The sequence below is a fragment of the Canis lupus genome, chromosome 16, assembly GCF_003254725.2.
Source record: "Canis lupus dingo isolate Sandy chromosome 16, ASM325472v2, whole genome shotgun sequence".
Lineage (NCBI taxonomy): Eukaryota > Metazoa > Chordata > Mammalia > Carnivora > Canidae > Canis > Canis lupus.
Window position 1 is genome coordinate 20,439,190 of NC_064258.1, and position 13,311 is coordinate 20,452,500.

The window sequence follows — 13,311 nt, forward strand, 5'->3', positions numbered from 1 at the left end:
TCTTGCTCTGTGTCTCTCATGAATAAATAAAAAAATAAAATATTAAAAAAAAAAAAAAGTTAAAGTCTAGGATCTCAAAACTTACCCAGCCTGCTGCCTCTGAGCAAGCGTGTGTCTCTGTTGAAGATCCCAGGGAACTGGGATGCTGCAATTTATCTCCATAACCAGTTCTAATGCCCAAGCTCCTGAGTCAGCAGCCTTTATTAATACAAGTAAAGAGGCTCAGAACCCTCAGATTGCACACTCAGTTCTTAGAGCGCTGTCTGCCTCGCTTAGCTCCTGGCCTGTGCCTGGGAGTGGGATCTAACCTGTTATTTGGATAATATTTATAAGAAAAAGCATGCAAATAAACATGTAGCATTAAATGAAGAATTATTTGTGAAAGCCGCTCAATCACTTCCTGTGGTTAGATCATTGGAAAGGAACCATACGCTATTCTTTTTCTGAAAGATTTGTTTCAGAAGCATTAGAAATCCAAGCGGGAATAAATCAGATTAATTTTCAAAATTAGCAGGGATAAGCTTTATTCTGAAATCATGAATGTTCTCTTTTAATTAAATTCAAATGCGGCTAATCCCTCTTAGGCATGTTATAATATTAAATAGCAGACTGGCGTGTGGCTAGAGGAGGCAGTGAATATCCTTGATCCCTGTAAATAATTAGACTGGCTGGCTTATAAAGCATAATGTCTAACATTGTAAAAATCCCAATCTTCTACTTCTGTCTCCCTGGCAAAAATAAATAGCCTTGTGCTAGGCATACATACTAAAGCAGGAGTTCAGTATTGTTCAAGGACACGCCGAAGGAGGTGCCTCTGCTAGCTGACCATTTATTCAACCTGTTTTTCCTCTTCCCAGAAGCATAGCAAGAAAATCATTAGATTAGCAGCTCTCACAATTCTGCTTCTGCTCAGCCAGGTCATCAGCCAAGGGGTAGGGACAGGAACGTGTTCACTGAGGTGCCACGGAGACATGGTGAAGAGCTTTGGGGCCCCTGGGGGGCTCAATTGGTGAAGCATCTGCCTTCAGCTCAGGTCATGAATCTCAGGTCCTGGGATCCAGTCCTGAGTGGGGCTCCCTGCTGAGCAGGGAGCCTGCTTCTCCTTCTGCCTCTGCCCCTCCCCCTGCTTGTTCTCTCTTTCTCTCTCTCTCTCTCTCTCTCTCTTTCTCTCTCAGTCTCTGTCAAATAAATGAATAAAATCTTTAAAAAAAAAAAAAAAAGCTTCTTTCTGCTCTCCTGAAGCACAAGGGGTCCAACAAGAGGACAGCCATCATCATTGTGAACATGGCTACCTGCCCAGTCTGCTCAAAGCCCCCCACATTCAGCAGGGCCAGGCAGAGGCAGGCATGCATCTCACAGACACACGCACACCCCTAACTCTCCTTTTTGCATTTCGAGAGTCAAAGTGGACTTTCTTCATTTGTTAACAATCGTAAGCAAAAGAGATTCCGCTTGCACATGGGCGATGTCAACAGTCGTCTCTAACCTAGGATGACAATGACGGTATCCATGGGCTACGTGGGGTGAGCGATACCCTGCATGGGTGAGGAGGACTCTTGCCATCATGCTCTTCCTGTTCTTTCAGCTCACCAGTATTGACATGCTCTGTGCCCAGCACCATTCTAAGAACCGAGTTTATAAATAAACACTTACATAAATACAGGACGATGCTTCCATGTCTCAGCTGTCCTGTGCTTACACTTTAGGAGACAAATATAATTAATAATTTTAATGAATTAATTAAGATATCTGGTAATGATTGATAAGTGCTAAATAGAGAATTAAAATAGGATCTTGTGCGGGGCTCTGAAAGGTGGAAACAGAGGAGTGGACCAGAGGAATCATAGCTGCAGGACATCTTCCAAACCCTGACCTCAGCCACACGTCCGCTGACCCACTACCCTGAGAAGTAGGTGGCCCAGGAAGGCTCACCCCTGCCCCACACCCGACAGGACTTCTGCCCACCACCAAGGCCAGGTGACCAAGCAGCACCAACAAAGGGCGGAACCCTTGGACAAGATGTGACCAGGGGACAGGTGCCGTCCTGCACCTGGAGAAATGGCGTGGCCTAGGGCTCCAGCAGGGAGGAATCCACCATCTGGACCCACGAGCATTCCAGACCTCCTACAGAACCAGGTGGCCTGGCCTGAGGAAGGTCCCTAGGCCCTTTTACGTGGCATTAGCAGGAACCAGTGGGAGCCCCACCAGCACCAGATAAGAAGCAGAGCAAAACAGCACCTCAGAGTCTCTGAACATTAAGTTCTTATCAGAACCACAGCTCACAAAAGTAGGCCAGGAGCTGTAGGCTGAACGTAATCAGGGTGACCACCTGCCTGCTGAAATAAAAACTTTGGGCGTCACTCAATGTCTCTAGTACAAGAGCCGAAATGTCTGGAGACAGTTGAAGATCACCTGTCACACCAAGTGCTAGGAATGTCACAACGAATGGGAAAAGACAACAGGTGCCAACAACAAAATCAGGCCAGATGTTGGAATTATCAGACAAGGATTTTGAAGTTGACATCCATAAAAATGCCCCAGCAAGTAATCACAAATTCTCTGAAAACAAAAGTTAGAGACTTCAGCAAAGAAGTAAAAATTTTTTTAAAAAATCAAAATCATGGGATACCTGGATGGCTCTACAGTTTGGCACCCGCCTTCAGCCCAGAGTGTGATCCTGAAGACCCAGGATTGAGTCCCACATCAGGCTCCCTGCAGGGAGCCTGCTTCTTCCTCTGCCTGTGTCTCTGCCTCTCTCTTTGTGTCTCTCATGAATGAATAAATAAAATCTTTTAAAAAAATCAAAATCATGATTTCCACTTCCAGTTCTCTATTGCAGGAGTTCCTTTCCAAGGCAGTGTGCAGTGTCCTGAGCCTCAGCCACTGCGGCATACCGTGGCCTGAGCCAGAGAGTGCAGAGGATGGACAGTGCGGGCCATCAGCCTCATCCCAGAGACGTGCACAACAGCTCCGGGTTCAGCTGTGGCGTTACGAGCCCGCGAACAGGTGGGCACAGGGCTGTATCCTTGATGAGTATGTGAGCCTCCAATGATGCAGAACAGATCACTCGAAAATTCAGGAAAACAGCAGGGTCAGATTATGCTAACAGGAAAAAATGTGACTGTGCTCCGAAGTGTCTCCAACTAGAAACGACCAGTGAAGTAAGCAATTCTTGAGAAGGCCAGGTAGTTTGTTTTTTGAGATGTCGTGTGTTGGAAAGATAGTTTGAAAGCATTTGCTCCTACTGTGTAGATTAGCTTTATGTTGTTACGAGGTGCCAATAAGTGCCACAGAGTGGTTTTCACCTAAAAAGTAATCATGGTAAATAAAGGATGAAAATTATAGATCTGAAAAAATACAGTAACTGAAACAGAAAACTCACTGGACAGACTTGACAGTGCCATCCCAATGACAGACAAGAATCTGTGCACTTGAGGACAGACAGTGGAATTCTCACCACCTCAACAACTGAGAGAAGATGACAGGGAAAAATGCACAAGTTTCAGGGACTGTGGGACAATCACAAGATCCAACATCATTCCCTCAGAGTCCTGGGAGGAAAGGGAAGAGGGTGGTGCGGAAAGCAGAGTTAAGGAAACAGTGGCTGAAAACTTGGGGAGTTTGGTAAAATACATAAATCCCCAGATTCAAGAAGTTAAGTCACCTTAGACTGGATAAACACCCCAAATCCATCAAAGATGCATCAACATTAAACTTCTGGAAACTGAAGACCAAGGAAAAACCTTGGAGGCAGCCAGAGAGAAAGCACGCTGCACCAATCCAGGACAGCAGCTGGAAAGCTGGCAGATTTCCCATCTGAAACCATCGGAAGCAGCAATAATGTTTTCAGCTCCTGGAGGTTAAAGAACTGTGAGCCACAAATTCTGTATCCTCTGTGAATCTGTGTCTGAGGAGCAAAGGGAGAACAGAGACTTTCTGAAAAGAAGACCTGAACCCTCAGGTGCTTGCAGACCTCCCGCCAGGGGACAGCTGTGCCCGGAGAACCCCGGGGGATGGTGAGGCCTGGGGCCTGTGCACGCAGACCGGGAAGGCCACGGCAAGAACAGAAGCAGGCAGATAGCCAGGCTGCCCTTATCCTCGTGAGTTCTCTAAATCATCTTTGATAAGCAAAACAAAAAAAAATTTTAATTAATTAATTTATTTATTCATGAGAGAGACAGAGGGAGAACCAGGCTCCCTATGAGGAGCCCGATGCCAGACCTGATCCCAGGACCCCAGGATCACAACCCGAGCTGAAGGCAGACGCTCAACCACTGACCCACACAGGCACCCAAGCGAAACAATAATTATGGGCACCTGGGTGGCTCAGCGGGTGAGCATCTGCTTTTGGCTCGGGTCATGATCCTGGGGTCCTGGGATCAGGTCTGGCATCGGGCTCCTCATAGGGAGCCTGCTTCTCCCTCTGCCTGTGTCTCTGCCTCTCTCACTGTGTCTCTTATGAATAAATAAATAAAATCTTTAAAAAACACATTTCCAAAACAAAAATTATGGCACATCTGATACTCAGGACCATGACATATAGGAGCAGGGAAAGTAAAGGAGCCCAAATGGAACCAGATTTGGCCACTTCACTTGAAGGGGGAGAGTGGGCAGCTGTGCAGTCTACACCTCCCTGAACCCTGATCCAGAGGGGCCCAATGAACAAGGACACCACAAGCTAATACTTAATTTGGGAAAAGGACATGGAAATTTGCGTCGTTAGCACTCTATCAGTAAGACCCGCTACAAGAGTGAACAGTATTTAAAATGTATGAGCGCTTCCATGTGTGCACAGGGGACTCCCTCTTTCTTATTTTCCCCTTGATTTAGTCAAACCTGCAAATGTGTAAATGTATCCTAAGTGACAACGAAGATGGTGCCCTGGAAGATGATGACCGCCTCTGTTCACAGTCGTGATTTTAAAAACCATTACCTGGCAAGCCATCACCCCGTAGGGCACGCATCCACAAGGTCTTATTCTGTGTGGAAGGTGGTCTTCTCTTTGGCCTGGAGTGGGAACATCGCTCTGTCACCGGCTCTGTGTCCCAACAATAGGTGCGCAAGCCCCAATTAGACAAGAGAGCGGGTCCTGCTAAGCGGGTAGCCAAGCAGCAGAGACACCACAGTGAATGCGACATGGGGGGAGCACACAGGGGACACTGGCAGACCCCAGGGGGGACGGCCCCACCCGTGGGGGCCTGTGGTCCTGCAGCTTCCCCACTCGCCCCTGCGGACCATGGACTGGCCGTTTCAGGGCTCTTTCTCCGAGAGGCAGCCTCGGACTGGGGGTAGTCCTGGTGAGGCTGGATGGGTCTCCACTTGTTTCTGGGCCCTGCGGGTGGCTGACACTTGCCCCATACCTGCCATGTTCCCCCCAACTCGACAGCTGTTTCACTCCAGGGTGACCCACATGCCCCTGATCAGCCCAGTCCCTCACCTGCATCAGTCTCAGGTCCTGCTTCTGGTCCGGACTCTTCCTTAGGGATCCCGGCTCAGCAGAGTCTGGGAGAGTCCCTGCCACCTGAGCCCTGGCATGGGGCCTTCTCATCAGAAGGCTCTGCTGCCATCAGGGGTCCCCTTCCGCCCCCTAAGTGGGGGACAGGCCTTACCCTCCACCCCGCCCCCACCCCACCCCCACCACCCGGCTCAGGCAACTGTGGTAACAATGCGACAGCACAGTGCCCTCTGGGAGCCACCTGTGTCTTTCACAACATTTGCGCTAGGTCCTCTGCTGAAGTTGACTTTCTGAACCTGGGAAGCTCAGGACAAAAGCCCGAACTATGAAAATTTTACTGAGTTTATGACTCTGACCCTGGGAGACCCTTCCCTGGAGAGGCAAGCCTTGACAGAGCCCCCAAGCATCCTGCAGGAGCAGGCCCTCCGTCATGTGAAAGCTAGAAGAGGAATAAGCAGGAGCAAATAAAGGAAGGCACTCCGCTTGGGTTGCATGTGCCTCCCCTTGGAAAATCCTGGGGACACGGAAACATGGCCTGGGGCTAGGGTGCCGGGGCCCCTGCTGCCCAGCCTGGACCTTCCCGTGCTAAGACCACAGGCTGGAAGTAGAGACCCGGCACCGTCACCCCGCCCACCCTCTGCCAGCACCTGTGTTTCAGCTTGAAAGCACATTGTCGTAGCATACATGACTCTCTCCGTACCCATCTGCGCATAGACATAATGCCACAATTAAGCACAAAATGGGAGAATTCAGAGAAAAAACTAGAATCCAGAATACTGTGAGCTCCTCCAGAAAAGTGGAAGGGACAATTGTGAAAGTGTTAATATTTATACCACGTTGAGACCACATTTCAAATGTCAAGTTTCCCTGTAACTGTGAGATATATGTATATAAATAGAGGAATTATTATAATTCCGTCATAATTTGCTACTTGACCAAAATAAACTAATAAGATAAATAAGTATGGCTGCTTCTGCCCAACTGACTAATATGACCTGAATAGAAATAAAATATTGGATGAGCTGGAGATGCCAAGTTTAAACTGGATTAGCAACAGAATCTTAGTGTGCTGTTTTGATATAATTAACGTGATGATTTAATATGTTTTTAGCCCAGAATCATCATGAGTTTTTTTGTGATAGCGTAGAAATGAACACACACTCGTCCAGGCTGCAGAGGAATAAAAGGTTGTCATATTTTTGAGTTCTCTTGGCAGGGTAATCTATCTCGCCGTGCGCAGGAGAGCGGAGATGTTGTTTTTCCAATCATTCACAGTCATTATTTAGCATGGGGCAACAGCCACAGTCTTCATTAATATATTAACCTATTGCTAAAAAAGGCCTTGCAGTAAACCAACTGAGGACTCCTTGTGACGGGTTTATATCACAGGGCTTGCAGAGACCGAGCATCTGAAACGCTGACCTTGGGGATGAGCCCAATGTCAGCTGGGGAGGGAGGAGGCCCAGCCTGCAAGCGAGGCAGAGGCCAGCAGAGCTCGGGCCCACGAAGCCGCCCAGTGCATGATGGAGGGCCAGTTAAGACATACACAATGAGGAATGCCTGGGTGGCTCGGCAGGTGAGCCTCTGCCTTTGGCTCAGGGCGTGACCCCAGGGTCCCGGGATCGAGTCACACATTGGGCTCCCCACTGGGAGCCTGCCTCTCCCTCTGCCTGTGCCTCTCATGAATAAATAAATAAAATTTTTAAAAAGCATATATGATGCAACCCAACAATGCCACACTTTGCAGCTTCAGAAAGCAGGTGGTAGATCCCTGTGGTTCCCTGGCCTCAGCCTCTGCTCGCTCTACAGCATCCCTGCCAGCCTCCTGGCCTTTGTCCAGCACGCAGGCCTTTGCCTGGACCCCACTTCCTGCTCTTCCCCGGGCAGCACTTCCTCCTGGTGGGAGAAAGATCAAGACCAGACATCGCCTCACTGAGGCCCCCGCCAGTCAGGACTGCCCCATCTAGGCTTTGGTTTGGGCCACAGTGTGTCATTTACATGCAAGGGATCTTACCCTGATTTTCATCTTTCTCCCCTAAAAGCTGAATTCCATAAGGGCCGGAGGATGCATTGCAGCCCAAGCAGGAAACAGAGGGGACCCTTGAATTGAATTCTCTGAGGACTGTTTATTAAAAGGGCCGTTTGGGCAGCCCGGGTGGCTCAGCAGTTTGGTGCTGCCTTTATCCCAGGGCATGATCCTGGAGACCCGGGATCGAGTCCCACATCAGGCTCCCTGCATGGAGCCTGCTTCTACCTCTGCCTGTGTCTCTGCCTCTATCTCTCTCTCTCTCTCTCTCTCTCATGAATAAATAAATAAAATCTTTTTTAAAAAATAAAATAAAAGGGCCATTTCCCAAGATCTGGATAGAGATAGGGAAGGCTGGTGAGGCAACCACCCAGGGCAGGCCTCCATCTGGAGGGGGATGTTCCAGGGAAGGATCAGGGAAGGAGGGAGTGCCACCTGACCCACAGTTCAGGGGAGGTCAGCCAGTGCTGAGGGCCCCACAGCAGGGAGCCTGAGGCCTGTAAGCCCTCCCCCAACTCCACAGCTGCTCCTCATGGCCCACCCTAACCACAAACCAGAGGGTGGAGGCTCCGCCAAATCAGCCTTCCAGGGCACAAAGCAAAGGGCAGGGGGCATGTGCAAGGTGACAGAAGGGAGGTCAGCTGTGTCCGCTGCTGGATTTCCACCGATACTGGTGCATGGCAAGCGTGAGTGTCCTGGGGCTGCCGGAACAAAGCACTGCACACTGAGGAATTAAAACAATAGAAACACATTCTCTCAGGGGCCTGGGGGACAGAGGACTGAAATAAACACTTCAGCAGGGCTGCAGGCCCTCGGAAGACTCTAGAAAAGACTGTCCCACATCTCTCTGCTGGCTCCTGGCACAAAAGCAGGTGGTAGATCGTTGTGGCAGCCCCACCAGCCTCCCAGCCTTTGTCCAGCACATCTTGGACACCTCTTGGCGTTCCTTTGCTTGTAAACGCCACTCCAGTCTTGGCCTCCACCCCCCGTGGCCATCTCCCTATGTCCGTGTCCATGTCTGGCCTTATGAGGACACCCGTCAAGGGCCCATCCTGAGCGTGACCTCAACTTGATGACTTGTGGGAAGATCCTATTTCCAAATAAGGTTGCATTCACAGGTCCCGGGTTTAGGACTTCAACACAGCTCTTTGGAGGTGTTCGATTCAAGCTGTAATAGTGAGTACTCAGTGAATCCGTGCATGAATTGTACTCTCCAGGAAATAAACAAGAAAAGACAAGAAAGTTTGGGGGAAACTTTAGTCATTAAAGGGCCTCATTCCATTATATATTTTTTTCTTTTTGTGATGTTATATCAGATTATGGGCAGTAGTAAATCTCCAAGAGAAGCCAAAGGCCAGGACTTAGTGCCAGAAAGAAATCCTGAAAAAATGTTTTTTAAATAAGAATCCCAAGGAACTAGAAGTGGGAAGGGCAGTATACAGTCCAGCACAGGATCCAGGAGAGGTTCAGAGCTCAGCAACCCCACACTGGGGTTGGGAGTAAAATGATGTCGCCCCCACACCCCTCTACACACAGCACAGGGACCAGGCTCCCCTGGTGGGCTCTTCTCTAAAGAAATGGGAATGGCTGCAAAGCAACCACCGAAGCGCTCTGGCACCCCTGGGCCTGCCAACCCACCACTCTAATGCAAAGTCCGACAGGGATCAACCTCAACAAAGGTATGAAGCCCTCTCTTAACATGCTGCTGCCTGTTTCCTGGCTTAAAGGTCAACAGAGAGCAGCCGAACATTTCCAGGAAGCCAGAAATATGAATGAGAAAGAAAAACAGGAGAAGGGCACCATGAAATCACCACATGTTCCCGTGGTCCCAAATTGATTAAACACATAGTGTGGGGTGCCTGGCGGGATCCATTGGAACAGTGTGTGACTCTCTGTCTCTAGGTCGTGAGCCCGAGCCCCACGTTGGGTGTTGATGTGACTTAAATAAATAAACTTAAATATATATATACAAGGTGTGTTTGTAAACACATCAACATATGTGTGTTTATCTTTGTGTGTATTTATGCAGTACAAGGGCGTGCTGTGGTATTTCATTGTTTTTTTGGTTTAAAGATTTTATTTATTCATCCATGAGAGACACACACAGAGAGAGAGAGAGAGAGGCAGAGACACAGGCAGAGGGAGAAGCAGGCTCCATGCAGGGAGCCCAATGTGGGACTCGATCCCGGGTCTCCAGGATCACACCCTGGACTGAAGGAGGCACTAAACCCCTGAGCCACCCGGGCTGCCCAATATTTCAACGTTTTAACTATGTTTCCCTCACGACATATGATGTGGAGCATCTTTTCACGAGCTTATTTGCCATCTGTGTATCTTCTCTGAAGAAGGTGTCTGTTCAGATCTTTTGCCCATTTCTTAATTGGGTTATTTTCTTAAATGAGTTGTAAAGGTTCTTTGTATATTTGGGTGGCAGTCCTTTATCAGATGTGCCTGTTCCAAGTATTTTCTCCCAGCCTGTGGTTTGTCTTCTCACTCTCTGATACGGTCTTTTTCAGAGCAGGAGTTTACTTCTCATGATTCCAGTGTACCCACCATTTCTTTCATGAACCATGTCGCTGGTGCTGGTCTACAAAGGCATCACCACACCCAGACTCATCTCGGCTGTCCCCTCTGACATCTTCCAGGAGTTTCATAGTGCTGTGTTTTTTACCTTTACATCTAGAATCCATCTTGAATCAATTAGCTTCTGACAGTATTTATATTATAGACAACTCAAAGTTAAAATTGATAAGGTTACAAAACCACAATGAGATATCTCCTCACACCTGTCAGAAGGGCTAAAATTAACAACACTAGAAACAACAGGTGTTGGTGAGGATATGGAGAAAGGGGGACCCTCTTACACTGTTGGTGGGAATGCACACTGGTGGAGCCATGCTGGAAGACAGTGTGGAGGTGCCACAAAAAGTTAAAAACAGAACTACCCTACAACCCAGAAATTGCACTATCAAGTATTTCCCCTAAAGGGTGAAAAAATACAGATTCAAGAGGGTACATGCACCCCAATGTTTACAGCAGCATTATCAACAACAGCCAAATGATGGAGAGAGCTCAAATGTCCACCAACTGATGAATGGATAAAGATGCAGTCTGTACTTAAAATAGAATATTACTCATCCATCAAAAAAGAATGAAATCTTGCCATTCACAGCAACATGGATGGATCAGAGAGTATTGTGCTAAATGAAATGTCAGTCTGAGAAAGACAAATACCATGTGATCTCATCTATATGTAGAATTTAAGAAACAAAACAGATGAACATATGGGAAAGGGGGAAAAAATAAAGGAGAGAGAAACAAATCATTAAGAGACTCTTAACAATAGAGAACACAGTGAGGGCTGCTGGAGAGAGATGGGTGGAGGATGGGTATTAAGGAGGCACCTGTTGTGATGAGCACTGGGTGTCGTATGGAAGTGATGAATCCTTGAATTCTACTCTAGAAACCAACACAGCATTTTATGTTCATTAACAACATGTAAATTAAAAGTAGAGAAAAATAAATCAATAAAATTGATAAGTTTAATTAGGATTTCATAGAGATATCAGCGCCCCTTGTGTTCACTGCAGCAGTTTTCACAATAGCCAAGACATGGAAACAACCTAAATGTCCACCAATGACAAATAAACAACTAAAGAAAATGGGATGTAGACTGTCCAACTGTAAGTCTACATCCCAGTCGGACATTATTCAGTCTTACAACAGAATATATGCTGATCCTGACACCTGCCACAGCACGGATGAACCTGGGGGACACTATCCTTAGTGATAAGCCAGACACAGAAGGACAGGTGCTGCATGACCCCATCTGTACGAGGAACCCTAAAGAGTCAAACTCACAGAAGCAAAGAGTAGAATGATGGTTGCCAGGGGCCGGGGGAAGGGAGAAATGTGGAGTTGTTTAGTGAGCATAAAGTTTTCCTTATGCAAGTTAAATTGTGTCTAGAGATCTCTATCCAACATAGTGCCTAGAGTTAACAATTCTGTACTGTGTACTTAAAATTAAACAGTGTAGATCTCATATTAAGTGTTCTTAACAGAGAAGGGGCGGGGCGTGGGGGGCATGAGGAAAATTTTGGAGGTGATAGATAAGGTTTTTACTTTGTTGTGATGTTGGTATTAAAATAGGTTCATTTTTAATATGTTATTTGTATGGGGTTTTTTTGTATGTTATTTTTTGAGAAGAGATTGATGTGGGGGCGCCTGCGTGTCTCAGTCGATTAAGCTCAGGTCATGATCTCAGGGTCCTGGGATCGAGCCCTACAACGGGATCCCTGCTCAGCAGTGAGTCTGCTTCTCCCTCTGCCTCTGCCCCTTCCCCCACCTATGTGCACGTGCGCATGCACGTTCTCTCTGTCTCATAAAAAAATTAAATTAAATTAAAAACCCGCCCTGATTTATGTGGCTGCCCTCATGAAGTAAAGCCAGGTCTCCCTGTGGAGTAGGACTGCTGAGGTACCAGACAAACTAGTTTTCAAAAAGCAACTAGAGGTTTATTTAAATACCCAGCAAGTATCAGTAACGCTGTTGTTCTGTCACATTAGGTAGAGTCCTGGACAGCAGTCCCTGAGCAGGAGGATAGAGCCCAGCATTCAGCCTTGTATTTTTTTTTTTTATCTCATTTAAGGCTTTGTTAAAGAATATTTTAAGGACATCGTTCTGTCATAAAAGAACTCAGTAAGGCTTCTGGAAATGTATACCAGTGGTCCCACCAAATAACTACATAAGTTAGTCTGTTAAATAAGCTGGCTTAGTATTACCAAATCAGACGCTGGAGTTAGTCTGATCAGAACGACTCTTTGATGTTGACATGATGATATCTTGTTGTTTCTCTCAATTGTAGCTGACCAGTGGATTGATTCAGTTGTTCCCCACGGCTGGTGGGGGACATGCCAGTAGTTCTGTGTTAGCAACATAGAAGGGTCTTCTGTTTATTTAATTTCAGAAGCCACCTGACCAGACGGGCTAAGAACTATTCTAAAATCTTTACATGTGAGGGCTGTGTAAAACAGAGCCATCTCAACCTAATTAAACATAGACTTTTATGTCGGAAGGCCATTCCAGCCCACTCTGATTTTCTCAGTGACATTATGATAAAGGCAAAAGGTGCATTAAAAGCTTTGGATCTATACTGAGATCGTAAAATCTCACGCATAGACAGTTCCTGTGTAGGGATTCATATGCCAGAAACAGATCAATAAAAGCTGCAAAAAGTTCTGCAGTATCCCCAGCCAGCTGCTCTAGAAGGCTCAACCAGTGAGCTCACTGGTTGAACACTAAAGCATGCCCATAATGCCAGTATTAAAGATGCAATTTACTCAAATAAAAGAATTTGTTTTCCACTTATTTTCTCAGAAAAATTAATTGAGAAATGAAATATCAGACTTGCCTCATTTTTCAGGACAAAATTCTGATGTAACTACTGGTCTGCACCACACTGGGGTAGGTAGCCTCTCCACACCCAGTAGACACTGGGGATGTTGGGTCTAGAGTTGTTAGGGTTAAACAACTTAAAACTCTAGAGGCAGCACAGAGTTTGTCATCAGAAAAGTGGCTTTATCATGGCAAAGTGATGGTACCCATTGATGAAGGTAAAATAAGCCCATGTGTCTTGGGGTAGATGTTCGCACCTGAAATCCTGTAAAAATGGCACTCAGAATGACCAAGCAAGGTGAGGAGACTTCTAGAGCCACACTCCATCCCTGCAACAGAAAAGACCATTTTCCTGGCAACAGAAAGATTAATCATACATTTCACAAAGGAGATACAAAGTTCGGTAATGTGAGACCTTGATTTACAATGGCTTCTG